The sequence below is a fragment of the Chelonia mydas genome, chromosome 3 (assembly GCF_015237465.2).
Source record: "Chelonia mydas isolate rCheMyd1 chromosome 3, rCheMyd1.pri.v2, whole genome shotgun sequence".
Classification (NCBI taxonomy): domain Eukaryota; kingdom Metazoa; phylum Chordata; order Testudines; family Cheloniidae; genus Chelonia; species Chelonia mydas.
In genome coordinates, this window is record NC_057851.1 from 171,031,086 (window position 1) to 171,043,646 (window position 12,561).

The 12,561-nt window shown below is 42.6% G+C and overlaps 1 protein-coding gene across 3 annotated transcripts in view; it reads left to right on the forward strand.

Moving 5' to 3' along the window:
* The window catches only part of SOCS5 (suppressor of cytokine signaling 5), a 48,059-nt gene that overhangs the window by 30,311 nt on the left and 5,187 nt on the right, over positions 1-12,561 (forward strand). Inside the window, exons 2-3 of one of the 3 annotated variants that reach the window (XM_043543796.1) lie at positions 6,810-6,834; positions 9,783-9,828. The exons of 1 other annotated variant lie outside the window; for it this stretch is intronic. The gene's annotated coding sequence lies outside the window, so the exon portion shown is untranslated. The remainder of the gene's footprint in view (positions 1-6,809; positions 6,835-9,782; positions 9,829-12,561) is intronic. One more of the 3 variants, XM_037895863.2, reaches the window with a different exon arrangement.

Below are 12,561 nucleotides of genomic sequence, written 5' to 3' on the forward strand. Positions count from 1 at the left end.
AGCACTAGTCCTTGGTTTGGTTTTAAGAACGCTTGTTTTGACTTACTAGCCTTGAGCATTTGAAAACTGGAAGGAAACACAATTAAAAATAAATAAATCCTGAAATGAACTGATATGCAGTTAGTTGTATGTTAGGTGCATGTTTGTTGCTTCAAATGATGTACAAGTTCTGCGAGCGAAACTAACAAGCTGATTATCTCTGGACTCTTATGTCTACACAGGGATAAAAAAAAAACCCTCAGCTTGCCTGGGTTTAACAAAAATTAGTGTGTAGACCTTCAGGCTTAGGAGTCCCAGATCTCTGGCTCCAGCCCAAGCCCAAATGTCTACACAGCGATTTTTAAAGCCATGCAAGCCCGAGCCAGCTGACTTGGGCCAGCCACTGCTGTGCCATGGGTCTTTTAGCCCTGTGTAGACATACCCAGAGTCGTCTTCTCTTAAAACCTAACACCTTCCCTCCCCAAACAAAAGCTTAAAGAAATGCACCTTGCTTTAATACATAGAAACTTCCTCACTTGAATGCTTGGTTTGCCACCAAATACAGAAGGGTGGTATTTTCAAAAATACCTAAATGATTTAGGAGTACAAAGTCAATGGAACTTTTAACCCTCTTGAGTCTTCTGAGTGGTCGTTCCGTAATGTTAATTTAACCATGTTTTCCATGTGTTTTCTTTTTGTCGTTGTCTTGTTAAATGTGAAATATAACTTACTCTGGGCTGTTCATTCTAGCACGCTGCACATTCTGTATCTTTTATATTGTGAATTACCATTTCCAGAGCAATTTCAGCTTCTGGAATTTCCCATCTTTAAGGCTTTAAAATCAAGCATTCAGCTGTGGCATTGATGTTAGCTCACTCTTGTAATAGTGGGGTGGGGTGGTTGGTGCCACAGTGTAAAACGAACCTGCCACAACAGGGTTTCAATTGGGCACTGAGGCAGGTCAGTCTGTGTACAAAACAGTAGAGTGCAGCTTCCTTTCGGCCACGGTGTTCAAACGTAGCAAAGAGCGTCTCTTGTATCTTCAGCTCTCTGCAGGCTAGGACAGAGCTGCCTGCAGGTCCGAGTGAAGGCATGAAACAAGTTAGACCTGGTTGCGCCTCCCAGCATTTTCTTCCCTGCAGGATTTATAGTCTTCTACCTACCCAGCCACTCTGGGGAATGAGGGGTTTGTTTGCCAATTAGTAAGGCAGCCAGAGCTGCTTCTGACCAGCATGACTGCTTGTAGCTGTAGGGCTTCTGTCTCAGACAGGGTTTTAACCCCCAGTTTGCTGGGTAATATGCATGTTAAATTCCCAGTCTCATTCTAAAACCATTCAAACATCCTGCTGTTTGATAGCATCATTAGACATGTGGAGTGTATGATACAGAAATCGAACTAACGTATGATGTTAAAAATGGCATTCAGTAGGAGAGAACTGATGATGGTTTGGGATCTGTCCAGTTGAGATCTCTCTTCCCCCCCCCCCCCCTTGTTCAGGACCATTGCAGTTGTATAAGAATTGGTGGTCAGGCTAATGCTCCCCGCCTTAAAAGTGCAGGGGTTATTGGAGGGGAAATTCTGAGAAACATTCCCAATTTTGGAGTTTGCATATGGGCGCACACACACACCCAGGAGGTCTGGTCCATCTGAGCCTGGATTTATTACCTTTCCAGGCACACTGAAGCATTTAATTTTGAGCACTGAGGAAGGCATACCTGAGATTATTAAGGGTAAATATATCCAGTGAGCTGTTGTAATATTGTAAAGTGCACAGACGTTGAAGTGTTCAGTAAAGTGAAAGAAATGAAGTAACTTCTGCTGTGTTGCATAATACATCCCTCTCCCCCCTACCCCCCATCACTAAGGTTTTTTACAAACTTTCATACCTGTGGTGTAGGAAGGCTTGCCATCTTCCAATGTGAAGAAATTTACAGTCTTCACTGCTAACAGTATCTATTCTGTTCACTATCTGTAAGACACCATTGGGTCTCTAGACTGCTCACAATACATAAGCAGAAGTTTCTGAGCTGAAGAACTTTAACACCATTGCTGTTCAGAGACGTACATTGGAACTGTGTAATGGTTTTTGCAGATGTATGTTAATGTTATGCTGTGTGTCACAGATGGTGACTGTTTTAAATTTTCATTGTCTTGTTTGTGTGTTGTGATCATATTGAAAAGTGAAAAAATAACAGCATTATTAAAAATGAAACTCTGCTCCACTTCTCTGCATCCATCAGAACAGCTGAAATCTTACTGTTTTTTGACTGGAAAATTTAATTTAATTTTTTTCATATTTTTAAAGATTTGCTTACCAAACTTCTCATTTAAGAGTTTTCCCAAAGCTGTGCCCTGTACAATGCTTGCTCACAATCTTTTAAATTGTGCCAGCAGAAGTATTTCCCCATAATTCTGAAACCAGTATTACAGAAGAGGGACCAGATCAAATATCTGATTTGAAATTAGCTTTCTGTTGCCTTGTCAAAACATGTTTGTTATACCTCCATCAGGTTACTGACATATGTTAGCTATTGGACCATTCTGACATTGAATAGAAGATTCCAGACAATTCTACCAATCTAGTCCATGAAATGCAATAGGAAGCTGACCTACTTCTTCCATTTTCCCTTCCACCCCCAACTCTGGGCTGTTAAGGCACAGGCATTAAGGTATCCATCCTCTTTTGTTGTTGGCGGGAGTGGTGGTGGTAAGCAAGTTCTTGAAATTAATAAGTATGAGCAAACCATTGTTGCAGATAACTTTTTTTTGCTTCAGGTTATGAAGCATATTTGTATTTTTATCTTCTTGGTAAAAGAATAAACTTTCTTGGTGACCTTAATGGAAGTAGAAATAAATTCTACCATGCTATGAGAAGACTCCAGTAGATAGTTATCCTCAGTATAGTTGTGACTTTTGTAAAGGTCATCAAAAGGGCGTCTATACTTGACTTGCACTGTGTTTCCCTCCTTCCCCCTCATTTTTTTTTTTTTTTTTTTTTTTTTTTTAATTTTAGCAGTTTAAATGCTAGGAAACTTAAACATTGCAGTACACAAAACATTATTTGAGTCCTGTACCGCTCTCTTCCATATTAAGTACCTTACTATGCTCTACTGCATGATCCAATAAAAATTCATAACTAGCTGCAAAAACTGGCGTGTTAACACAATCACAGGATGTGAAACTTTTTTGCTATGGTGTTTGTTTGACTGGCCTACTCCACCTGGCAGAAGGGTTACATTAGTACAGACTTAAGTAACTGTTTTGAGTAGACTGAGATGCAGTGGTACAGAAGGACCTAGGTAAAACATAAGAATTTTTTAGGAAAGTCTGTAGTGGACAGAGATCATCCCCTGAACCATGATTAAGGCTACGATTTAGTCATGGATATTTTTAATAAGAGTCCTGTCCAGGACTTATACTATAAATACCCCTGACTAAATCTTTGGGGGAGGGGGGAGCGCAAGGGGCCACCGTTGAGCAGCGGATGCTCCTGCTGGGGGCTGCCCGAACAGCAGCCAGTGCGAATGGCCCTGGGGACGCTCCAGCAGCAGCCGGTGTGGCTTGCTCTGGGGCCACCTGAGTGGCTGGCAGCAGAGTCGCTCCAGCAGCAGCAGGTGGAGCTGTCCTTCACCACACCCCACTCACTGTGGATGTCCTTGGTCAGTGAGGACCAAGGGTTCAGAGGTGCATCTATGTGAGTTCACCTCCCTCCCAGGGAAGAAGGCACCTTGCTTGCTCTACTCTCTCTGCACTTTCTCTGGCCAGCCGCTCCGCTGGCTGGCCGCTTGCTTGCTGCTCCTGCTGGCTGCCTTCTGCTATGACCTCTGAAAGTCAGTCTCTTAAGGTTTCACCCAGCTCTTAGTGATTGTCAGCTCTTGGGGGAACCTGAAGCAGGGTGGGCAGAAATGCTGTCCCACCACAAGTGATTTCAGCTCTAGTAAGCACTTAACATAACAAAAGGCTCAAAAGTTAGAACTAAATAGGCTCCATAGAACAGAGAGGAGGAACAGGTTAAACCAGACCGGGGACCCTTAGGCAGAGTCCAAACTTTCTGGCTGAGACACCTGTCCCCACCCCTCTTACTTTCACAGGGGTCTGGCATTTGAGCCCCTGGCTTAGCGAGGTCCTTTCAGCTGAAGGTGACCTCCTCAATCAGGACAGGTTAAGCACTGTTCTGCTCCGCTTTAGTCATACAACAAAGACAACTACATTGATAACCTTTCACTACCCCTGCATTTAGTACTAAAGTGATTTGTAACCCAACACCAGCCAAAGTTGATCATTTTGAGCAACACAGTTCTATCTGCTGGATATCGAGGCAGAGTAGGTGTGTTCATAGAAATACAGTTTGCTCCTGAAGTCTCTCCACCTCCCAGCTAGCTGTTAGGGGAGAGCTCACTCAGACCCTGCTTACACTTTAAAAAAAAAAAAAAAAAAAAAGTGGTGTCTCAAACTGGTCCTACAAGACCCTCATGAAACCTCTGTAAGAGACATCTTCCCTCTGTTTACTTTATAGCAGCTATGGTTGGCTAGGAGACTATGTAAGTTTGGGAAATTTGTCAGTTTAAATAACCCTATCTTCAGAGACTATTTTTATACAAAGTATCACTTTCAAGTAAAGCAGAGAGTTCCTCTTAAAACAGAGGTCACCAACCAGTCGATCTTGGAGCTTCTGGTAGTCGATCTCAGTCTAGGGTTGCCAACCTTCCTGTAGCTGAACTGGGAGATTGGCTGCTAACAGTCCTGCAGCGCAGCAGGGCTAAGGCAAGCTCCCTGCCTGCTCTGGCCCCATGCCAGTTCCGGAAGCGGCTGGCACATTCCTGTGGGCCCCTGGCAGGGGAGGCAGGAGGTCTCTGCGTGCTGCCCTCGCCTGCAGGCACCACCCTCGCAGCTCCTATTGACCAGGAATGGGGATTTGCGGCCAATGGGATCTACGGGGGCAGTGCCTGTAGACGGGCAGCGTGTGCCCCCTTCCCCCACCCAGGAGCTGCTGCTGGATATGCCAGCTGCTTCCGGGAGCAGGGCCAGGGCAGGCAGGGAGCCTGCCTTAGCCCCACTGCGCTGCTGCCTGGGCGCCACCTGAGGTAAGCGGCACCTGGCTGGAGCCTGCACTCCAAACCCCTCCCATACCCCAGCCCGAACTCCCCCCTGCATGCAGACTCCCTCTTAGGGCCCGCATCCCCTTTTGCACCCCAACCTCCTGTCTCAGCCCCCTCCCAGAGCCTGCACCCTGAACCACCTCCTGCACCCCAACCCTCTTCCCCAGGCTCAGCCCAGAGCCCCTCCCACACTCCGAACCCCTCAGCCCCAGCCCAGAGCCTGCACCCCAACCCCCTGTCCCAGCCCGGTCAAAGTGAGTGAGGGTGGGGGAGAGTGAGCAACGGGGGTGGGGAGGGGATGGAGTGAGTGGGATGGGGCCTTGGAGAAGGGGCGGGGCAAGGGTATTTAGGTTTGTGTGATTACTGTTATTTGTACATTTTCTTTGAGGTAGATCCTGGATTGCACTTAAATTCAAAAAGTGATCTTGTGCTTAAAAAGGTTGGCGACCACTGCTCTTAAAACAACCAATTATTTGTTTTGGAAGGATATGAACTTGCATATATGTTTGTCATTGTATCACCAATATTGCAACAGTGATTCATTATTTTTGGAATTTGAGAGTGGGGAGGGAACTTGCTGTTTCATAAGTTTCAATTTCAGCCTCTTCCTCCTTTCTTCAGTCACACTTTAGGTACCCGTCTGTTTCTTCCTTCATTTACCTTTCCACTCTCCTTGTTACCCAAGATTGGAGGGATGTTTGAGGCAAATCATGTGAAGGCTTTTTCAAGCAGCTTAGCCATACAGGCCAAAGTTTTCTAAGTAAAGGACCTTAATAAAAGTGGGCTGATTTCCTCCCTCTCCCCCCCACCCCCCAAAAGGAAAAAAGACCTGAGTCCCTGGACTGTTCCTATCAGGTTTCTGCCATGTGACTGTAATAAAGATTTTAGCTGCAGTTTAATTTTTATACAATCTGGATACTGCAGAGGACAGTCAAATAACTCCCATATAGTGCTTTATTTTTTTTAAAAATCATGCTAGATAAAGTAGGGAGCATGCTGATTCCTTTCCTCATTTCTTAGTGGGAATTAGCAAACTAAATTAAAAATTTAGTGTAATTCTGCAAGGACACATTTTTTAATTTGTATTGTGGGGGGGGGGGGGGAAATCTGTGGTCACCTGTGTTGTCTGCTGTGGAAAAACTAAAGATGAAAGTAGGTAAGTAGGGAATTTTTATTTTGTCTTGAATACCGAGCATTGTCATTCTTTGTAGTGTCACCAGTTCAGGCATCCCCTTGAAGTAATTGTGCACCACCAATCTAAGAAGAGGTTAGCCCACTTTTCATATCTCAGATCTTACTGTATGTGGTTCTTGGTACTAGGTTTTTGAAAGCCTCCATATCAAACACTTTGCTTTGTTTTGGTATCATTATGCTTTTCAGCTATTACTTGTCAACACACTCATTGGGGAGCATAGGTGAAGCAGTTGAGCCATACTATTTCATCCCTGCCTTGCCAATCCTAAAATGATTTGCTACGGTGCAGTTAAGCATTTTATTCCACTTGGCATTTTTGTATTGAACCCTTGTACAATTTTTTTTTAGAAGATTAATTTTTCTGATGCAACAAAGCCATAACAATCTGTCACTTGTAACCTGATCCATGTTTAGTGTAAATATAGATATGTTTTTAGAATTGACTTATGAGAAGTTGCTTTCCCAGAGTTTGAAATAGTTATCATGTGACTGAGAGATACAAGAACTAAAACACTGCCTTTTTTCAATATGCACAGTTCTCTATATTGGGATTACATTGAGGTAAGTTATTTTGGCTTTTGTGGACATGATACAGTATACAATCTTTGTACTTTCAGTTCAGATTTTATTTCCCATCTCAACTAATTGGAGTCAGGTAAACTTGCACCTTTTTGACAGACAACGGGATAAACAAACTTAGCACAGAATTTTCATAGTAGTAGGAAATCCTATAGCAAAAAGTTACAGCTGGAGTAGCAACTAATTACAGAAAAGGATTGTGAGAGAACAATCCATAAGAATTAAGACATGATCTGGCAGGACTCCTAACAGTCTTCGTTGCTTGCAGCATAGTTGGGGGCAGGAGAAAGGCAAAGCATGGGTCTGCTGTGTTCTGTTTTATACCCTTCCTCCATGTGCTTGGAGAATACAAGTTGAGGCATGTCTGGCGGGCAGTGCTGAGTCCCCAGGCAAGGTTGAGCAATTTCCCTTGTGTGGTCTCATGCAGGTGAGTCACTGAGTTGTAGCTCCCTTGCTGGACAATGGCTGATGATAGGTTGTTTTGACACCCTGCCTGGGCATTGGTTACTTTGCTATTGCCTCTGGGGAGCTAATATCTGGCTGATTCTCCAACTTACAGCATGTTTTAGTGACAACCATACAACACAATTCTCATAATTTCATGTCCATTAATGCTATACCTGTATGGACAGAAAAATAACTTTCAGCAGATCATAATCTTTCCCCTGATACCTGACACAACCTGCTTTATCTGCAAGATCACAATTATATATAAATGAGGAATATGGAAGTTACAGGGCGGTCCCCCAAGGTATAGAATGTCACACTTACATCTGTATGCACTTGTGCAAAGTGGTAGTAAAACATGACATTACAGTGAAACATTATGATGCTAGCATTTTATACTCACTGTGTGCTCATTTTACACAGGTGTAAATGACTACACATAACAGGTAGTGAAAACTCAAGGAAGTGTAGTAGAAATAATCCTCTTGCTTATCTATTTTATAAAAGGTATTTGAGAGTTGTTTAAAAACTGTACTGCACTGCAGTGAAGATCACTGATAGCAAGTACATTCCAAAAGATTAGCAAGTTCTGGCAAATTGTAGAGTGGTGTTTTACACCCCAGCAAAAAAAAAACAAAACAAAAACTACTGGCAATGTTAACTTTTTATGGAGATGGCTTTTGAGCTGCTGAAGAAGTAATCCATGTTTTGTCAATGTAGTGGCAGCCCAAGAAACCCTGGAAACAGAAAATCTGTTGAACTTTAAAATTAAGCATCTGAAATTATTTGAATCCGGCTTTAAATACTATTTGAAGAAAGACTTGAGCCTTGTTCCAATATGGGACACAAAACTTTAACTCTGACAAGTGCTCAAGTTCCAAAAACTCTCTTCCATTAGCTAAGATGGGTTACCAAAGTAGCCATTCTGCATGGTGGTCTCAGAAAGGCTTGTAGAGCAGGCCTATGTCAAAGCAGCTAATAGTGTTGATAACTTATAGGAAGTGAGTTGCTCCTTCACCTTTTGGAGCAGGTTTGAAGAATGAAGGAGACACAGGTAAGGTTTAAATAAAAATATTGTTAAATCCAAAGCTTCAAGATAAGATGCCATGCATTTTTTAGATTTTAATGAATTAAAACAGTGTGTAATCAGCCTCTCTGCCAAATGTATTCAGTAGAGCAAATGTTTTAAGTAACATAGGACTCTCATTTGTGTAAGGCAGATATGCATTCTCTCTAAAATTCATAAAAACCTGTGTCTCGCACTTCTTTGATAGTTTTATATTTAAACAGGTTTTCTGCCCCGCAGTTTAATCCAGGTTTTATCACTATTTTATATTTGTGGTTCTTTGGAGGGGTTGTTTTGGGGGAAGGATGTGTTGGGAAAACTTTAAGATTTTCACTGGTGGCCTGACTTTCAGATGTGCTGAGCAACCTCAGCTCCCACTCAAGTGAATGGGAAGTGAAGATGCTTAGAGCTTTTGAAAATCTGGTCTTTTTAATCACTCTGGTCCATAGCCCCATCTGTGAATAGTCATATCTTTTTGATTCTTTAACTGCTATGCCACATTCCTAATTCTGGTAAATCTGCCTATTATTCAAATAATTCCCTTGTAATTCAGTAATATTTTAAGTTCACTCTTACTACTACAGGCTGGGGGTTTGGGGTGAGGAATCAGTAGATTAAATCATTCAGTTGTTAGTCCTGCCTGTTGCCATTAAAATTCTAACTAGCAGCTGAGAGTATTGAGTACTGTTCTCCCCCTGAAATCCTCTTACCGATTCTTGGAGACCAGAAATGAAACATATACCACCATTTTGGAGAACCCACCCCTAAACTTTCATAGTATACTGTGACCTCATCTTAAATAGATTTTTCTTGTGGCTAACCTTCCTTGCCATATTTACATGCATGGGTCACCATCCCCTCTGCTTTACAGTGAATAACATCCGTGTGGCAACTACAGCAGTTGCTTACCTGGAAGAGTAATAGTAGGAAAGTATATATTTTTAGCTGCCTTTTGATGTGATGTAGCAGCTGGAAATAAGGAGAGCCAGCATCAAGTGATCAGCTAGCTCTTCAAGCCACCAAGTGCTTCTGTAGACCAGAGCTTGGGAATCGCTGCTTTTAGATGTGAGACCAAATGTATAGCAACATTTCCCAAGGTCTATACAAGTATGTCCACAGCTTTAGAAGCCTCAAGGATCCAGATGCTTCTAGCCTTGATCTGTTTAAAAAGATTCATTTTGGGATCTTCTGCAAAGTCCTGTCTCACTACAAGTATTAACAGACTTAAAAAAGGAAAAGCCTTCAAGGTTTTTGTTTGGTATGATAAACTGTCTGAACATAAGCCGTTGCATACATAAGTTTAAATATACTTTATTGTAAAGTCTCTTGATAGTCTGGTGACAAATCTTAAATTTCTAGGTAAAAATATATATTTTAACTTACTCAAAATATCATTTAACTGTCTTTCTTTTTATAGTAATCATTTTATCCGCAGCTTGGGGAAGGAGTCCAGAACATACATGGTGAGATACATTCTCAAGACAGGACATAGTGGTTTATATGCCTTTTCTGAGTAAGAAGGGTATCCATTATATTTAACACCACTTAGAAGCAAATAATCTCTGGACCTAATTCTCAGAGCACCAATTCAAAAGAGTACACTTTCTGCATACCTGCAATCACTTCAGGGATAGCTATAGGGAGGAACTTGCAGCCCACATAGTAGTTACAAGAAATTTCAAACTCATCAGACTTATCCATTTTAGTTTAATGACTTAGCTAATAGCCTTACAGGAAGTAAAAGATGCCACTCTCTAGCTCTGTATCGTTTTGAATCCTGGACAACTTCCCATGTGGTATCTTCGTAAATCAGCTTGCTTAGAAAATGCAATTCTGAATTCATTGCACCCTCATAAACATTTCTTCTGTATGCTTGGCTGAAGTTAAGGTAAAAAGTCTTCCTGTTTTAAAGACTTTCTGAAAAGGGACCTGTTCCCTCCTCTTTGTGCCTTATTCTGTCAGGCTTAAATAAGGGGAGAAGTTTATAGGATCTTCTTTAGGTTAGGTTCCAAAGAGGATGAAGCTAGGCTGTTCTCAGTGGTGGCAGATGACAGAACAAGGAGCAATGGTCTCAAGTTGCAGTGGGGGTGGTCTAGGTTGGATGTTAGGAAAAACTATTTCAGTAGGAGGGTGGTGAAGCACTGGAATGGGTCACCTAGGGAGGTGATAGAATCTCCATCCTTAAAGGTTTTTAAGGCCTGGCTTGACAAAGCCCTGGCTGGGATGATTTAGTTGCGGTTGGACTAGATGACCTCCTGAGGTCTCTTCCAACCCTAATCTTCTATGATTCTTAAACTATCTCTTCGCTTTCGTAGCAGCTGCTAACATTATCATCTATGTCCATAATGATAAACAGTGATGTCTCTCCTTTCTCAGTGATCTTTGTTTTCTCTTTTTTTAATCTTTTATGCTCTTTTACTAGGTTGGATCTTTAGCACTATGTAGTTGCCGAGCATTGGGGACTCAGTGTTTTAGATAGTTTGTTCCAGAAATTTCAGGGAGCCTAATAAGTATTAACATTTTAGCTCTAATTTTATTTTTCCAGAATCTCCACTCAATGCTTATATTTTTCTTTTTATGAAGTTGTATGAAGACTACTGACTTGCTCTTTTTATTCCTTCTCAAGATGTTTTAGCAGAAGCTTCTGTTCCTGTTGCTTGGGGCTCCCACAGCAGCCAGTAGGGTGCTCCAAGCTTGTTACTCTGGAACTGTGACACAAGGTTAAACTATACATTTGACCCCTGACTCAATGTCTCTGTGAGCACCTCTTTCAAGATACAGGCCCATGCCTGTACTTCCCTGAGGAGAATCCCTTGGCTCATCCCATTCTTAGGCTGGGTCTCCAGGCTACAAACACCCCTGTTTACCAATCTTGTTACCTAGCGGGTCCAATTGGATTTGGCTCCTGCTAAAGACTTCCCTGAGGGAGCTGTGAACAGTATCAAAATGCAGTGGCAGAGAGTAGCTTATTTGCTAAGTTCCTATAGAGAATTTTTTTTAAATCAGAGAGAGAGGTTAAAACAACAAGCCTAACTACCCATTGTCTTAACTAAATTTAGCATTTTCCTCCAAATTTAGGTAGGCCCAGCTTAGCCTTTGTATAACAACCTCCCCTCCTTGCTCCCCAAACTTCCAATTCTTTTGTGGACCAAGTTAGTCTTTCTCTGCAGACCCTGTGTCTGTTTCTCAAGGCTGCTATTTGTAGGACTCGGTCTACACTGCACAGTTAGGTCACCGTAAGGCAGCTTACATCGACCTAATTACATTAGTGTGTACACTACAGTCTTGTCCCACCAATGTAAGGGCTTGTCTATACTACCCGCCGGATCGGCAGACAGTGATCAATCCAGCGGGGGTCGATTTGTCATGTCTAGTCTAGACACGATAAATTGACACCCCCCCCCCGAGCACTCTCCTGTCGACTCTGATACTCCACCAGAGTGAGAGGCGCAGGCGGAGTTGACAGAGGAGCGTCAGCCGTTGACTCACCACAGTGAAGACATTGTGGTGAGTAGCTTTAAATACATCGACTTCAGCTACATTATTCACGTAGCTGAAGTTGCGTAACTTAGATCGATTCTCTTTCCCCCACCCCCCAGTGTAGACCAGGCCTAAGTGCCATACTACATTGACATAATAACTCCTCCTCCACAAGAGGCTTACGTTCGTGTAGTTAGGACCACGCAGGGTCTGTGCGGACACAGTGTTACTTACTTTGGCTGTTAGATCTCTTGTCAATTTCACAGTTCCAGTGGAGCCATGAAATTGACAAGAAAGCAAGCGGGGCAGCTAGAGCTCAGCTGCCCCCTGCTCCCTTGGAGAGCTGGATCTCCTGAGTCCGCTTCTGGCCGGGAGCAGTGGGTGGTCCAAGCCCAGGAGGGTAATGTGGACATGCACCACCTGTAAGTTGACCTAATATAGGTCAACTTAAGTTTTTAGTGTAGCCATGCCCTAACAATTCTCAAGTCCTTTGTTCCCATTTTCTTCCACCTTGATTCCTCCTTTCCTTGGAGTCACCAGAGAGACCTGATACTTGTATTATCTTTTGAATAAAGTCATTGTCTTTCTGCCCAGTGTAGCAGAAATTAACTCTTTGGTAGCAAACAATACAATAGCAATCAAACGAAATGAACATATGATTCATAAAAATATTCCAGACAGCTCCCATGTTCTTCATGCCTTGATTCTAGGTTATC